Source organism: Canis lupus, chromosome 11, assembly GCF_011100685.1.
Source record: "Canis lupus familiaris isolate Mischka breed German Shepherd chromosome 11, alternate assembly UU_Cfam_GSD_1.0, whole genome shotgun sequence".
In the NCBI taxonomy this organism is placed as follows: Eukaryota; Metazoa; Chordata; class Mammalia; order Carnivora; family Canidae; genus Canis; species Canis lupus.
The window spans coordinates 68,804,718-68,822,563 of NC_049232.1; the positions used below are offsets into that span (position 1 = coordinate 68,804,718).

The 17,846-nt window shown below is 52.9% G+C and overlaps 1 long non-coding RNA gene across 1 annotated transcript; it reads right to left on the minus strand.

Moving 5' to 3' along the window:
- Positions 1-14,842: 14,842 nt before the first annotated feature.
- LOC119874049 lies at positions 14,843-17,540 on the minus strand. The gene is made up of 3 exons (XR_005366442.1): positions 16,962-17,540; positions 16,362-16,541; positions 14,843-15,681 (listed from the first exon to the last, which is right to left on the minus strand). It is a non-coding gene; the product is annotated as an uncharacterized LOC119874049 (long non-coding RNA).
- Between the last annotated feature and the right edge of the window lie 306 nt (positions 17,541-17,846).

A 17,846-nucleotide genomic window follows, 5' to 3' on the forward strand; every position in this document is an offset into this window, starting at 1 on the left:
TAGCGGGATCTGCTGTGTGTGTGATTGCGAAGTGATGAAGTCCAGTTAACGTATTTATCACCTCACACGGCTGCCGTTTGTGTGTGTGTGATGAGAACTTTTAAGATTTACACTTTCCTCATCAAGATAAGAAGCTTTTGCACAGCAAAGGATACAGTCAACAAAACTCAAAGACAACCTACAGAATGGGAGAAGATATTTGCAAATGACATATCAGATAAAGGGCTAGTTTCCAAGATCTATAAAGAACTTATTAAACTCAACACCAAAGAAACAAACAATCCAATCATGAAATGGGCAAAAGACATGAACAGAAATCTCACAGAGGAAGACATAGACATGGCCAACATGCACATGAGAAAATGTTCTGCATCACTTGCCATCAGGGAAATACAAATCAAAACCACAATGAGATCCCACCTCACACCAGTGAGAATGGGGAAAATTAACAAGGCAGGAAACCACAAATGTTGGAGAGGATGTGGAGAAAAGGGAACCCTCCTGCACTGTTGGTGGGAATGTGAACTGGTGCAGCCACTCTGGAAAACTGTGTGGAGGTTCCTCAAACAGTTAAAAATATACCTGCCCTACGACCCAGCAATTGCACTGTTGGGGATTTACCCCAAAGATACAAATGCAATGAAACGCCGGGACACCTGCACCCCGATGTTTATAGCAGCAATGGCCACGATAGCCAAACTGTGGAAGGAGCCTCGGTGTCCAACGAAAGATGAATGGATAAAGAAGATGTGGTTTATGTATACAATGGAATATTACTCAGCTATTAGAAATGACAAATACCCACCATTTGCTTCAACGTGGATGGAACTGGAGGGTATTATGCTGAGTGAAGTAAGTCAGTCGGAGAAGGACAAACATTATATGTTCTCATTCATTTGGGGAATATAAATAATAGTGAAAGGGAATATAAGGGAAGGGAGAAGAAATGTGTGGGAAATATCAGAAAGGGAGACAGAACGTAAAGACTCCTAACTCTGGGAAACGAACTAGGGGTGGTAGAAGGGGAGGAGGGCGGGGGGTGGGAGTGAATGGGTGACGGGCACTGGGTGTTATTCTGTATGTTAGTAAATTGAACACCAATAAAAAATAAATTAAAAAAAAAAAAAGATTTACACTTTCCAACTTTCAAAGGTACAATAGGGGGCACCTGGGCGGCTCAGCAGTAGAGCATCTGCCTTCAGCTCAGGTCATGACCCCGGGGTCCCAGGATCGAGTCCCATGTCGGGCTCCCTGCAGGGAGCCTGCTTCTCCCTCTGCCTGTGTCTCTGCCTCTCTCAGTGTCTCTCATGAATAAATAAATAAAACCTTTAAGAAAACCCCCACAAAGATACAATAGAGCACTGTTAACTAGACTCACCCCGCTGTACGTGGTCTCCCCACAACTTACTCATCTTCGTGCTCGAAGTTTGTACCTTTTGACCACCTTCCCCATTTCCATCGCCCTCGACCCCTCACGTCTGGCAGCCACCCGCCTGTTCTCTTTCTAGGAGTTCTGACTGTTGGATTCTGCGTATAAATGAGATGATACGGTATGGTCTTTCCCGGACTGATTTCACTTAGCACGATGCCTCAAGATTCACTCACGTGGTCACAAATGGCAGGATTTCCTTTTTCTCGCGATTGAGTGATACTCCGCTGTGTATACGGACAGGCATCCGCTTCTAATGGCTTGTGCCCCACACCATCCCCCGCCAACCTTGAGCTGCGATTCCAGACCAGGTTCCACTTAGGTAGCAGCCCTCGGCTAGCTGTAGTCAAGATGGCAGGAGAGGCTCAATGGAGACCAAGGTCAAGGATGCTTCCAGAGCTCCAATTGGAGATACGCACAAGCTACTCAGAACCCAGCCGTCCAGGAGGGGGAGACCAATGCTCGTATTTTTAGATAGAGAGCCAAGGCATGGGTGGAGGGGTGGCGGACAGACTTCTTCAAGGTGTCCCAAAATCTAGGGCCAGAGGTCAGGGCTCCCCATCCCAAGCTGGGTGCTTTTTGCACGGCTGCCAGATGCTTCCTCGTAAGGTGTAGCTAGTCTCTGTCCCAGGACCCAGGGAGCACTGAGCCAATCAGTCCTCCCCAAGTACCCCTTTCCAAACCCTTCCCTCCCACCATGCCACACCCAGTTTTTACCTCCCACGGGGAACTTCCCCGCTGACCCCACAACTGTACCCAAGCTGTGCCCCGTCCCTCCAGAGCGTGACTCGTCTTCATCAGCAAAGAGCCAGCCAGCTGCTCCAACAGATCTTCCAAGACTCGGGCCAATCAATGTGTGGCAGACAATGAGCGAGCGAGGTACTAGTTTGTGCTATGGTCTGGGTGCTTCCTCCTTCATCCCCAGTTCAAGGAGACGGTCGGCCCTCCAGACACTCTGGTCGCTGGAGTTTTGGAGGACCTGAAAGCCGGGGCTGCTCCCTTTTAAGTCCTGCATGTAAGCTTAGAGAGGGGCCGAGGCTCTGGGTCCCAGAGCGGGAAGGAAGAGGCGAGCACCTCTGAAGGCAAGGAGGAGGCGACGACGGTTGGTATTAATGAGTCCTCAGGTGGCTGGGAAACAGATAAAGTCCCAAGACACCTGCTCCAGGCTGTCTCTAAGGGAGGCTGGGCCCAACACATTGGTGTCTCAGCTTCACAGGTCCAAAGCATGACACCAAGATCATTGGCTGTAAGGGGACATCGGCACAGACAATGAGTACGTGAGTGGTCACAGATGAGAGCAGGGCAAGGAGACCTCTTGGAAGGTGTTATTCTGCATAGGACCCCAGGACCTTTGCATAACCAGGAGTCTCAGTAATGACAAACACTGAATTTCCCCATCATGGTAACAGGTGGACTCAAAGTTGGACTTTAGTCAAAGGAAGGCCCTATTTCTTTTTTTTTTTTTTTAAGATTTTATTTTATTCATGAGACACAGAGAGAGAGGCAGAGACACAGACAGAGGGGGAAGCAGGCTCCCTGCAGGGGCCCTGATATGGGACTCGATCCCAGTACCTCGAGGTCACGACCTGAGCCAAAGGCAGATGCTTAACTGCTGAGCCACCCCGGTGTCCCAGGAAGTCCCTATTTCTTATGCCCTGAGCTGGGACTGAGGTTTAGCCTTCATGCACATTAAATAAATGAGTGAGACAAAGAAAGAGGAGCGAAGGCCCTCCCCCTCCAGCGAGCCCAGGCTTTCCCGAGGCCTTCATGCTGACGGAGCATCCCCAACGGGTGTGATGCCCAGCGAAGGCAGGCCATATTTGGGGCGGGTAGGAACTTTGGCTCACCGGATATGGCCACCGGTGCTGGCTGGTAAATCGGGGTGAACCAAGTTAGCACTGGGTCGGGGGCCAAGTCCTTTTTCTCCAGTTTCTCCGATTCTGAGTCCCTGGGGATCATACTGCCTGAGCAAACTCGTTTCTCTCGACCTCCGGGAGTGGGTGCCCATGGGGACCCTTGCCCGACCACACCTGGCGATGCGGACCGGGAGGGGCTGGGCGGGGCCGGGTGGGATTAGGTGGGGTCCAAGTGAGCATATGGTCAGGGAAAGGTCAGGAGGCAAGCTGGGTTCCAGGAGGCTCCAGCCGCGGAATGTCCCTCCACAGACGGGGGGACGGTCAGCTCGCCCCGCAGGGCTCCTCCACGTGCCATCGCCACTGGGAATGAATGCCCCCTTGTGTGAGGTCCTTGTCTGTCCTGAAGTAGGTCACAGGAGTGAGGGATCACAGCAATCCCAGCCTCCGAAGCATAGAATCGTAGAAGCCGAAAGTCAGTGCCAGGTAGGATTCCAGGATTTTAGAGCCTCGAGCCCTGGCATCAGAAGGCACAAGAAGTCTGGCGCTTTGGGCACAACCTTTTATGGCTCCAGGGATCTAGAACCACAGAGTCACAGAACCTTGCACTTGGATGACCCTTGGACTCTCAGGGAATCTAATATACTCCCTGATACAGTGATCTTTTTTAGAAAGTTCCAGAAGGTAGCATTCTTCCTTGGATAGGCAAGGAGTTTGGGAGCGGGGAAAGAGGACCCAGGAGGTCCCTGTGTGGGATGATGTTAGGAGTCCCCGGATGTGCTTTCTGACCCTGAATGCCTTTGTCAGGGGCCATCAGAATTTGAAAATCTACCCTCAGCCATTCTTTCTTTGGGTCGTGAAAGTCCTTTGACCTCCAACGATCTACTTTGCCATAAACTACTCCCCAGGTCAGTGGTGCTCGCAGGGCCTCCTCCATAAGAGCCCCGTGATGAGCAAGATCCACTCAAGGTCCAAATGTCAACCTTGGGCCTCTCTCTGCCCCAGCCCTGGGACCCTCTCCCCACCCTCCACGCCTTCCTGTGCCTTGACCACCCAGCTCCTGGCAGGCGCCCAGCTGGCTGGGAGAGGCGTTTCCAGCAGCCCTGGGGCTGGCCATGGTGTACAGTGTGGTCCCACTTCTAATCCCACCACCTCCTTGGGGCAGGCGGCGTGGGCAGCAGCCTGTAATTTGGGGGTGGGAGATGGGACACCCAGGTCAGCTTTGACCATGGGGTCCCTAGAGGAAGGGAGTGGTCCAGGGGCCTGGAGAATCAAAGCCTTCCTCTCAACTCCCTTGGTGACCATGAAGATAAATATATTTATGGACAATTTTCCTCACTCTGGGGACAGCCAGGCACAGAACAGGGCTGTTTTTTTCCTTGGCTATGGCTACGCTGTCAGGATGGAGGGAGCTGGGGCAAACACAGGTTGTTTACAAGGCCTACAGCAGCCCCAGAGAGACACGGCTACATACAGTTTCCCCTTTCTCAACGGGGACGTGAGCTTCTGGAAAGTTGCCCAGAGGAACAAGGGTGGGTTTCTGTCCTCTGTTGGCTTCGTTCTTGGTGGGGTTGGAGGGATTTTTTTTTTCCCTGAGAGATGGGGCGAGTGTGTTAGGGTGAATAACATGTTTCCCATAATTTGCCTTTTGAAAACACAAGGAAATTTGCGTATGTGGCTGACACAGCCTGGGCAGAGAGCCTTCTGGAGAAGCCAGTCCTTCATTTCCCCACCGTGTCAGGCTGCTCGAACTCAATAAACACTTGTTGACTGAATGAATGGGTCATAGAAATGGCAAGCCGGAGCTGGAAGGAAGGCCCCGTGGACATCCTCCCGGCCAAACTGCTCAGGTTTCAAGGCAGGGAAACTGAGGCCTGTACTGGGGGGAAGGGACGGAGGCTGCACACAATTATTGATTTCATTGCTGCTGCTGCTGCTGCTGTTGCTGCCGACAATAATGACAATAAATCATCTTTTCTGGGCATTGGGTGTTTTCCAATTTAACAAAATCTTTCTCACTGGCCAGACTTCCAGCAAGATCGTGGAGGAGGCAGGAAAGAGATGAGGATTCCCCGTTATCATGGACCAGGGAAGAGAAGCTCAAAGATGTTGAGCAACTTGCCGACGCATCCAGCAAGGGGTGTCGTGGGGCTCAGCAATAAATTCGGGCTGTTTTTCCATCACTCAGCAGATACCTGTCACGTAGGATCCGCCACCCACTCAAAAGGAGGGACTTGCCTCTGCGGGAGTTTAAATCCCCAGCCCTACCATGCACGGCGGCTGAAGTAGCTCACTGCACTGTGCCCATCCAGGCCTCACTTTTCCCCATCTGTGATTTGGGGCTTGCACTCCCCATGTACTATGCAGGACCCCCCCCGCCCCAAACTGGTACAAGAATGGCATTAGAGAAGGGGTATGACCCTGCTTGGGAACTGTCAAGCGAGAGGGACGTCCTGACACTAGCTAGCATTAGGATGTCTCAGCGGATCCCTCCATCCATCCAAGGGAGACAGCTTTCTGATTCTAGCTCTCGAGATAAAAATAGCTTTAAGGGGAGGGGGGCAGCTCCCCAGGAGATCTGGGCAGGATAAAAATAACCCTCAGGAACAGCTGGCTCCTTTTCTCCACTTTGGTATTCACCCACAGTCTTCTGATCTCTTATTTGGTTTCCCAAGCCGACCTACCATCCCAGGCAAACAATCCTCCTTGTTCTAGGGCCAGGCGGTGGCAAATATATTCCAGGCTCTGGGAGTAGAGGCTTGGGAAGCAAGAAATATGGGTCCCATCCCAGCTCTGTTTACAACTCACTGTGTGGCTTCGGCAAGTCATTTCGAGTCCCCATTTCCCTCGATACAGTGCTGTCCAATAGAACTTTCCTTGAGGATGCAAATGTTCTATATCCACACTGTCCATTACAGTAGCCGCTATAGCTGCACGTGGCTGTGAACACTTGAGATTTGGCTCGTGTGACTGAGGAATTTCTTACGAATCTTTTATTTTACGGAATCTGAACTGATTGAACAGCCACACGTGGCCAGTGACTGTCATATTAGACAACACGGGACTTTAAAAATGAAGATGGGAAAGCACCTGCCCCCTTGACATGGGGTGAGAAGGATGGACAATGTATGTATGGAGCCTGATGAAAGACACTCCCCACTTGTTCAATTCCTCCCCCTCTCTGCCCCCAGAAATGTAGATATATGGATCCTTGAGCTGAAGAATTCTCCTTTGGGAACACGCAGTTCCTCTTTGGAGACTGGTGGGAAGGAGGGATGCAGGGTGAGTAGGAAGCCATGGAGGCTTCTGTGATGGGCGGGCTGGAAGATCAGGGAACATGTCTGGAGGATAATGAAGCCCGGTCAGAAGAAGGAAAAAACTGGCTACAACTGCCCATTCCCGCCCCCATCATCCCCCTTTTTTCTTCCATAGGCACTAGTGCTCAAAAGTGGTTTATCTTAGAAACTCCCTTTCTGGGGCGCCTGGGTGGCTCAATGGTTGAGTGTCTGCTTTCGGCTCAGGTCGTGATCCCAGGGTCCTGGGATTGAGTCCCGCATCAGGCTCTCTGCAGGGAGCCTGCATCTCTCTCTGCCTCTCTCTGTGTCTCTCATGAATCAAGAAATAAAACCTTAAAAAAAAAAAAACAAGAAAAGAAACTCCCTTCCTTTGCCTAGATGTGGTTAAGATCATGGACTCTTAGAATCAGATGGTTCTAGGTTAAAACTTCAGTTCATCACTTACCAATTGTGTCTCCTCGGGCAAGTTGCCAACCTCTCTGTTTCGCGTCTGTTAAATGGGTAGACTAATGCCTGCCCCTGGGGGTTTGTGGGGAATCGATGCATTAATGTGTGCGAGGCCCTTTGCAGTGGGCCCAGCACATATAAAGTGCTCAAGAAATGGAAGGCTGTGGCCAATCTTACAGAAATAGAACCATTTAACTCCCATCTCCACCCCAGCTGGGGTCCAGGGAGATGGATGAGAAGCCAACACAGGGGTTCTTCTAGAAGAAGAACTTTTCCGGTGGTCCTAAGGGTAAGGAAGGGGCTGGGCACACGAAAAAGCCCTGGTGCCCTTTGGTAGGCAGAGAACCCACCAAATTGTAGAGCTGGAAGTCACCCTGAAGTATTGACTGCTTGGATCTCCTTTCTGGTGACCTGGCCAAGTGATAATCTTCTGGGGTGTGCCCAGAGGCAGAAACTCAGCTACGTCCTGGGGTAGGTGACCCAAACTAATATTAAGTCCCTCCTGGGATCGAAGACAGCTGCCTCTCTGTGACTTCCCACCCTTGGTCCCAGTAAGGTCTCTGCTTATCAGATTCAACCTCCTTCCCTCGCTGCCCGGTGCTGGGAGGCATCTGCAGATTGGTCCCTGTGAAAATGCCGCGTCCAGAGACTGGCTCGCCAGGCCGAGGGCAGGGTTAATCTTTATTGAGGTGGGAGGACTGAGACTTAAAAACTTAAAACCTGCCACTAGTTAAGAGCAGAAGGTGTCTTTCATCTACTTGTCTTACGTGGTAGGCAAAGGAAATGAGAGCTTGATCTATCCAACGATTCATCCACTCCCTTGTTGGACGATAGTTACTGAGCACCTACTGTGTGCCAAGTTCTAGAAACACAGAAATGAATTCCTGTACCCAAAGCTCACAGTCTGGTAGAGACGACATCTATAGCAACAGAAATTATAGCAGTGTGATATGGGTTATCATGTCAGGGCTGGGACCAGGGTGAGGTGAGTGTGGTACTCATCTTGGGGACAAAGAATTTTTTTAAAGATTTTATTTAGTTATCAGAGAGAGAGAGAGAGAGACAGAGAGAGAGAGAGAGAGAGAACCAGACTCCCGATTGTGCAGGGAGCCCAATGTGGGGCTTGATCCCAGAACCCTGAGATCATGACCTGAGCTGAAGGCAGCCGTTTAACCGACTGAGCCAGCCAGGTGCTCTGGGAACAAAATTAAATGCAGGGCCCAAAGAACTCAGTAATCAACATAAATAAATAGTGATTTATTGCAATGCTTTCTAAAACTCAAAATTAATGCCAGAAAGGCATGGACGGACAAAAGATAAAACTCTTCAATGAAGACAGGAGCAATATTAATGATTTTTCCCTTTGCCTCGGGCTCCAGCACAGCTTGCCATGGCACAGTACTCTGGGGGATGTGTGCAAGCTGCTGCGGGACAGAAAAGTGGGTGTCTCACCCAGCCGGTGGTGTGCTGGAATGGACTCATACCGGCTCGCACACTCCTTCCCAGCTTCTCACCCAGGATTGCATGGTGGTAGGTTGAAATTGGTCATGATGGGAATATTTACACCATGGTAACTGGCAGACGCTAGAAATCAGGGCTTTCCCACACTCTTTTGTTCAATATTTATCAACACGTCATTTATATCCAACCTGCACTGGGTGCAGCCTTCAAGAAAGGTTTCCCAGAGGAGGCACCTTCTGCATTTTGCAGAATAAGAATCTAGAAAAGGTGAGAAAGGACATCCCTGCAAATAAGAAACTCAGTATGCAAAGCACCAGAGGAATGGGGGGAAAAAGTGTATTGTTTTAAGCGACTGCAAGGAGCTGAGGGTGGCTGGAATGTGTCATGTTGCAGAGGAAGGAAACTTCAAGACGGTGGAGAAAGTCGCAGCAGCAAGTGATGTCCTGAGATTGAGCAAGATCCTGGTCTTTGCTCTGGGACAGGATTGCAGATTTATAGGAGGAGGGTGCTCCGTACTTTTGAGGTGTCCTGACTACCAGACCAGGCAAGAGACGGCAGTGGTGAGCTGGTAAATGTGTCACAACAGCTCTAAGCAAAAAGAACTCTGATTTATAGCATTTGCCAAAGATTCCCACCACGGCCAATTTCATTTATGTGGTGTCCCTGGATGCTGAGTTGAGGAGAGATGCTCAAAAGGACACCATCGTGTGGCACCTCCACCATCTACCTAAAACAGAAATAAATAACCTCAAGAGCACAGATAATAGTAAAATGTAGCTCGATAGCTAGAAAGAGATGTGTTTTGAGTATTTATTAGTTTTGTTTTTATTTATTTATTAATTATCATTATTTTTAAAGATTTTATTTATTTATTCATGAGAGACACACAGAGAGAGGCAGAGACACAGGCAGAGGGAGATGCAGGCTTCCCACGGGGATCCCGATACGGAACTCGATCCCGGGACCCCAGGATCACGCCCTGAGCTGAAGGCAGACGCTCAACCGCTGAGCCATCCAGGCATCCCTTTCTTTTGTTTTTAACAGAATGTATTCAATTATACGCTTATGCAACTTAATCCTTAATAATGGCTTACTGGGAGCACATGAAGTTTCCTGAAAATTGAGCCATCTGCTCTCACGAGCCAGTAGGAACAGGTACGAGACGCTCCAGCAGCCACCAGGAGAGGAGATTTTGGTCCTGACTCACCGCACGTTGGTTGGGGATGGGGGCCCAATCCCTGGGTCTCACCTTCCCAACCTGAGACACTGGACCAGCTTTATCGTGAGGTGCCCCTTGCCCTGATCCTCCGTGAGCAGGGACATGGATCCCAGCCTCTGGGTGACTTCCCAGAACGATGCAGCATTTGCTGGGACGAAAGCATCAAGAACAAACAAGATTCCTGGGAGAAGACAAGCCCGAGGCCAAGGTTCCACAGCCTCCTCACTTCAGGAATGCTGTTTTATTATAAAGCCATTGGCACCTCAACTATCCAAGAATATAAAAAAATAATTATAGTAATAAATACAAGTTATATTTATTGTACTCTTCCCACGTGCCAGATGCTATACTAAGTGCTTTATGTACACAAGTTCATTCAATTCTCAGATCAGAAGCACAAGGTAGGGTTGTACCGTCTTCAAAGATGAGGATGCTATTGGGATCACGATGCGAAAGATGGACAAAAGCCGGTACGAAGAGGTTACGTGGTTTACCCCCAGGTGTAACCCAGCTGGGGACTTGAACTGGAACTTGCTGTGTGCAAGGGCAGCAGGAGAGGAGCATGCTCGTGCAGCCCAGTGCGACTGCAGGAGACCCCACGAGCCAAGGGGGGCACATCAATCCAAGAGCTGCTGGATTTAGCCAGATGGCTCACCTCACAAGGACTGGTGAGGTTGGGAGAAAGGGAGTCGCCACAGAGGCACATGCTCATCACCCCCGTGTTCACAGATGAGTTCACAGAAGGGAAATGAGGTCCCACGGCGCTAACACAGGGCAGCGCTGTGACATGAGCGCCGGCGTGTCCACATGGCCACAATGGACAGCCAGCTTTGGGGGCTGGGCGGGCTTGGGGGTCCCATCAGATCACAGCCATTCCCAGATACCTGGGTAGGCAAGACCCCAAATAAGAATCTGGTTGATGGGGGGCTCGGGGGGCTCAGTGTTTGAGCGTCTGCCTTCGGCTCAGGGTCCTGGTATCGAGTCCCACATCGAGCTCCCCACAGGGAGCCTGTTTCTCCCTCTGCCTGTGTCTCTGCCTCTCTCTGTGTCTCTCATGAATCAATAAATAAAATCTTTTTTTTTTTTTTTTTTAAAGAACCTGGTTGAAAAACTACAAAAAATGTAGAAGAATGCCCCTCAATGAATAAATCGCCCGTTCCTCGAGGAGTGGTTATGGCCCATCTCTGATGACCCGCTAGAGCAGTGACCACCATGCCCCCGGCCCTGAGCCGACGCTGTGCCTGTGGTAGGGTCCGGCCCTAACGCCAGCAGGTAGACGGGGTTCGACTGCTAAAGAAGACTCGCAGGACTCACAGTGCACACACGTCGTTCATCGAGGGTTTTTTTGCAAACTCACTAAGGTAGGAATGTTCCTCGCAGCCTAAGTCTGCTTCAAAGCAAGGGATCTGGAGACGCCAGGTTTGAACTCCAGCCGTCCTCCCTGTCGAGGGCCATACCAGGCTGCACTTCCTCCCTCGGGTCGGGGACCGACCGCAGAAGGCCTCAAAGCCAGGGAGCTCAAAGTGGAGACTCCTGCCGGGGTTTCTTGTCTCTGGTTGGTCACATGGGCATATTTTTGCTGGGAAACCAGTCCCAATGCCAGAGGCTTCTGGGGGTCTCGCCAAGACCAGGTATAACCATGGGCTTATCATGATCCGGAAACAATGCTGACAATTTGGTACTGACCACACCTAAGTGACCACACTCAGGCCCATGGCTACAGGGCAACGCCAGTCATCATTATGGCTATCTGTAGGACTGGTGGCCAGTGTCCTGCAGGCACAGGTCCTTAATCAAGGACCAGAGAAGCATATCTAACAAGCTGCAATTCAGATAAGCTTGGGAAAAAGAAAAAAAGAACGCACTTCACCAGGGCTCCGCTCAGTGGGAAGAAAACCGTATTGCCCCAGAGAAGACATATGGGAAAACCCTAGAGGTTCTTGATGGTCATTATGGTATAATCGCCAAAAAAAAAAAAGGCGAATATGCGCACTGGTTGTATTAACAGGAGCATAGAATAGATACAGGAGGGAGGGTGGTGGTAGCTCTGCTCAAACTCTGCGCTGCTCAGATGCCCCCCGAACCCTTGAGCTCTGCTGTGGTCACTGGCGGCACTTAGGTGACCGAGGGACTGCAACGCCTTTTGGAGGAGACGCTGGAAGCTATGAAACAGGTACCCGATGAGCATCAGTCAGAGGAAATAGAACGGCTGGGCCTGGAGAAAGGATGTGGGGGGTGGGGGGGGGCAGGGGCTGTTACTCTCAAGGGCGATCCCGGCCACAGCATCAGGCTCCAGTTGACCTCCGAGGTGCTGTGCTCAACAGGCTCTGGCGGGATGACCCCTGGGGACACGTGCAGAGACCCCTTTACAGGGCCGGGGGCGGGTGTGTGCACTGCGCTTCTGTCCTCACTCTGTGACAAGGAAAGGCATCCCCAGACATCGCGTGGGCCCCCTTTCCCTGGGAGTACACGCGAGCAGGGCTGGGTCACTTCACAGGGTGTGGGCCTGGGGTCCCCAGGCCGCTGGGCCCCGAGAGGGCAGGCCGGAGCTGGTGGTGGGGAAATGATGGCCTATCCGTCGCAGCCGTCTGTCTGTCCGCTATGTCTGACTGCAGCTGTGTCTCCTGAAGGCACCCTGGGGACCCATGTCCAACCTGTTGGAATTTACTTGGGGTGGGGGTCGGGAGGGTGGATGTCCTCCCCGCTGGCTGTGACTGGCCCCTCCCCGGGCTGTGAAGGGACCCGCCCCCGACTGCACCCCACACCCTGTAGCCTTGGGTCGGTCACTGCTGCCGGGTGAGCTCGGGCAAGTCCCTTCCCTTCTCGGAGTTGGTCCTTCATCCCCAAGCTAGAGATGCGGATATCTGCCCCATGTCGCGGGGCACCTGCGGACACTGAGGTTACGGTCCTCGTCATTGCTCTCCCCTGGTTTGTCTGGTACGGACCAAAATTCCTGTTCCTCTGGGACACTTTCAGGACCTAAAGATGGCCTTGGTGACGAAAGACACTATTGCTTTGAGAAAGGGCGGCCCCCAGGTGCCTGATGGAGCCTCCCCGTAATGTCCGGGGAGCCCCCGTTCCTTTCGTGCCTGCATCCTCAGCCCGTTGGCCGTGGACCTCACTGTCGGTCACCTCACTGTGGCAAGACGACCGCAGCCTCTCCGACGCACAGCCTCACCCCAGTGCGCAGCAAGGAAAATGGGGTCTGTCGCTGGTGTGCGTCTGCTTATAAAAGTGAGTGCACTATTCTCGGGAGGCCCAAGCATATCCGGTTCCCCTCAGGTCCCAGTGGCTGGTCTGTGTCTTAAGTCCCACCCAGACCACTCCCTGGGCAGGGGAAGGAGATGAGGAGACCCTCGCGGTGGGCTTGGTCTAAGCAGCAGTGGGTCCTTGAGGCTTGGGAGCACACAGTGTCCACTGGGGGATGAGGCTGCCCGGATGGCGGACCGAGGTGGAATTCTGCTAGCAAGGGCGGAACAACAGTGCCTGGCGCGTCGTGGGGATGCCCTGGGAGGAGGCTCCAGCAGCCCTCAGCTCCGCCTTACACCCTCCCATCTTCCCGCTCTCCCCTCCCCATTCATCCCACACTTGCTGAGAGCCTCCTGGGAGTGAGCACTCAGGCGGCCCCGGGTGTTCTACAAAGATAAGATCCAGCCATGACCTTGAGGAGGTCCAGTTGAGTAGGTGTATAAGGCAGACATACACCCTGAAGGGACCTGGCGTACTGAGGACCAGGCAAGAGTGGGGGGAGGCTGTGATACAGTTGTGGGGATCGGGGGGGCGGGGACGGAGTGAAGAAGGACCCTCCAGGGAGAGGATGTCACAGGAGCGAAGGCCCAGAGCTCTCTGAGTCCTCGGCTGCTTTGTTTCCACTCTCAGCTATAGGGGTGGCCCAGAACCCGTCCCTGGTAGCCTGTTTGGTGAAGGCGGTGCTTCCAGACACATCCTCGGGGAGAGCCCAGAGATCTTAACTCCCCACGGCTCTCACATCTGGAAGACGGGTCTGATTCGTTCAAGATTGGCTGAAGGGATGGAGGGAGGAGATAGGCTTGACTCTCTATGGTTAGACGGCGATGTGGGAGGCCTGACTTCTCACCCCAGCTCTCCCCTTGATGCTGTGAACGTCGCACATCCTGTCCCCCAGCCTCAACTTCCCCACCTGTAAAAGGAGGAATTTGGGCTAGGCAGCCCTAGGGGCTCCTCCAGGTTTGAATTTCTTTTGGGGCCCCGACATGTGGGTCAGTATCAGCACCGCTAGGTGGTGGGATTTGGATATCTCACTGGCCTCCACCACTGGCCCAGGCCTGAAACCATAAAGCCAGACTAGGAATGGGTGAGAAAGGCCCCCGTGATGGCCTGAGTAGCCCAGACAGTGGGGTCACATGCCCAGAGGATGCACCCTCCTGGACGGTGGCCCAGGAGCTTCCTTCCCTGGCCTCAGCCTCCATTTCTCTTGGTGGAACGATGGCCTTGGGGGTCTTGGCAGTCACCAAGACAGAGCGATGTGGCCCCACAGGCAGAGCCCAAGCCCTGGGAGACAGGCGTGTGCTCCAGCCACCTCTCTTGGGGAGATGGGCCAAGCTAGGAGTGGCCCTGAAGCTACAGGGGGAGGGGACACTATTGAAAGCCGCCTCTCCCTCCAGTCTGGGGTTCAGTTCAATTCCCGTCAGTGACATGCTCTCTCCGAGCTGCTGGCAAACCAGGCATGAGTCGGACAGAGCACGATTAGCACATCTGCGCCCCTAAAGTCAAGTCTGCACGTGGCACCTGCCCTACAAATATTTGTTGATGGACAAAGGTCACAAGACAGGAGAGGAAGCAGGTGACAGGAAAGCTAATCTAAGGCATAAGCCAGCAAACTTTACTGTCATGCATTCATTCCTTCCTTCATTCCATCTTTCACTTAGCATTTTGGGAATCCCTCCTATGTGCCGGGCACTGCACTTGACACTGGTGTCAGGGAGGCAACAAGCAAGGACCACAACTTCCAGTTGCCTGTGACCAGAGCCCCACTCAGGGCTTGATACACAGCAGCATCTCCCGATTGGCTGAGCGACCGGGAATGAACAATTCAATTAAATGATTCTTTTTTTAATTAATTAATTAAAAAAAATTTCTTTTTCAATTAAGTGATTCTATTGTTAGACGTGCACCGTGTGCACACATCCTATGCTGCGGCTGTGTGGGGCCTGAATACGAAAGATAGCTCCACCCTGTTTGTGCCCAGCAGGACAGGGCATCTGGGGAAACTGGGATCTGAGTTCTCCTCCTGGTTCTGCAAACCAGGGAAGCAAGTACTCCTTGAGGCAAGGCTTTCTGAGCTGCATTTTCCGCCTGTCTCCTTGCTGGTCTCCTCCCCAGACCACTGGAGAGCGGAGAGCAGAGGCTGGCACACAGTGAGTCCTCAGAAAGAGCTTGGTGGCTAGATCGGTGGGACTGCTACCTGGGCAGCATGCAGCCCTCCGTTCTGCAGGCTAAGACTCCACGAGCGATGCGTTCACGAACGTTTATTGAGCGTGTGTCCACTACTGTGTGTCCACTGGGAAGGCTTTTCAGGTGAATAGCTTGTCTCGAGGCAGATGTGGGGTCTGCGGCTGGTCTGCTTGGACAGGGAGTGGACCACGTGGGCCCCGGGCCCCCAACAGACTGGGAATTCCTATTCTATCTCATGCCTGAAATGTCACCTGGGCCCGGCAGTCACGGTCTGCCCAGTTCCTAGGCTCATTGCCTTCGGCCCCACAGAGATGGCCCAGTATTGGCTGGCTGGTGAGTGCCCTTTTCTGCAATGGCAATGGCTCAGTGCCTTCTGGACTGAACTTCCATCAGAACTGTTTATGCACAGTCACTGGTGTGGTGTCAGGAACCTACCTGGCAGGCAGACTGTGTGTGACGAGGCAACAGATGCAGGAAGCAAGGTCCCTTCCTAAGAATTCTTATCAGTGTCCATGACTTCTCTTCCCAGCTGACCAGGAGCTCCTGCAAGACCCTGAGTCTCATTTCCCTCCTAACCTAGCAGAACACAGCTAGCCCTCAATAATTGCCTCTCGAACTGGATTATTGTTGAACAACCACTGTGCGTTGGCCATGCAGAGGGTCATGTGTGATGCACCCATTTCATACGTGGAGAGAGTGAGGCTTTGAAGAAGATACCATCCATCTTTATGGGCTCTAAGGGGTTTCTCATGGGTCTTTTCAGTAGCCCTCCATGGAGCGGGGGGCCCTGGGGCTCAACATTGCACACTGGGATTTGGGAGGGAGATTTGGAAAGGCCTCGGTGCTCAGCCACTGACCCACTGCCTGACCTTTGAGGAAATGTATCTCCTTGCCTGGAAATGGCTTTGTGGCCAGTGAGTCATGGGGCATCACCCATACAATACAGGGGATGGGGGTGGGGTTGGATAGCTTCTCCACTACATGCCCCCTCCCCCCCACTCCTCCTTCCAAACCTGCCTGAGATTCCCCTCCCACACTCCTGGCCTTTTGGTGACTCTTGCAATTGAATTGTCTTGCCCCCATGGCTCCATGATAATTCAACACACCCTTCAGAAGCCAAAGGCCACCTCCTCCTGGGAGCATTCTCTGCTTGCTCTCCATCCCTTAGTTCTGCTTGACAATTCAATTCATCGGTAGCATTTATCACATTCTCCTTGTGTTACCTTCATGTGGTTGCGCAGCGGCGTCTGACGTCTCCCGTGCAGCTCTCCTCCTTGCCCTGAGCTACCGAGCGTGCCTTCTGTCCACGACACAAGTGTGGGTGTGCCCGGAAAGCAGGACCATGTGCAAGGCTCTCCTCATGGCAGACTCTCTTCCCTCGGTTTTGGACAGGGGTTTGCACACTGTAGGAGTGAAAGAAACTCATTTAAATTATTAATGGTTTGAGCCTCTATTGTGTCCCTGGCTCCATGCTGGGTGTGGGGACACAGAGATGGATCTGACAATGACAACACCATGTGATGTGTGCTATAACTTGGGTGTGGGGCAGAGCTTGAGCTAGAAGGACAGGGGGCAAACGGGGGTGTGGTGGTGGTGGTGGTGGGGAACCTGGAGGATGAGCAGCACCCAGAAAGCCTTGAAGTAGCCCGGCTCTGCCCTGAGCCTGGGTCGGGCATCGGAGAGACTCGTGCTTTGGGGCCAACCAAGAAGCTGGGGAGGTTGACAAGGGTCCACTCAGAATCCCTTAAAGGCTAACATTTGGACCATTACGCTCAGCTGCAGAAGACAGGCATCAAGACTACCTGGCTTCCAATCCTACCTACCTCCACCGCCTACCAGCTCGGAGATCTCTGGAAGGTTACTCAATCTTTCAGAATCTCAGCTTTCTCATCTGCAAATGCGGATGGCAGGCCTGCCAGAAATGGTGACACTCAGCACAGTGCTGCACCTGGCTTGGGTGAGGCGAGTAAGGATGCAAAACTCCAGGGGACCCCAAACAACCTTCAGTAGTGGAGTTTTAGAATTAAGGGGGTGCCCAAACACCCGTACGTTGCCAAGATACATAATATTTTAATGCAATACTTTAAAATGTCAAAACTAATGCCAAAAAAAAAAAAAATCCACGGTGAACAACTTATCAAAAAATGCCAGTAAGGACGGATCCGCCTAGCACAGGGTATGCAGCTCCGGAGGCCGCCAGCTGGGACTGAACTGGGAGCCCTCGACCCTCCAGGGCTGTGGCCCCTCTCACCCAGAAGAATGCTCTGGGCAGCTTTGGGGTGTTCCCGCACCCCCTGGGGCTCGCCCACGTGGAGGCTAAGGACTCCAGTTCCACGTGGGGGTGCGGGAGTGGGGGTCCCGCCGCCTCCCAGCCATCTGCGGGTTCCCCCCCACCGGCCTGGGCCGCCCTCCTGGCCGCCTTGGGTGCTCTGCCCCCTGCAGGAAGCCGCGCGGAGCTAGGCCGCTGCTGCTGCTTTCTTGCTCGGCTCCCCCCGCCCCCCCCGCGCTCCCCGGGGCCCCCCCCCTCCCCCGCCCTCCGCTTCGGCTTGGGACTTTTCCTAAAGTTTGCTGAAACCAGACACCTTGCTCCACCGAGCCCGCGTGCAGCCACGGTTTAAAAGGCCGCCTTCAGCGCCCCCTCCCCGCCCCCAGCGGAGACTTCAAAAGGCCCGGCGGGCGCCGCGGCCCCAGCACCTATGAGCCGCCCC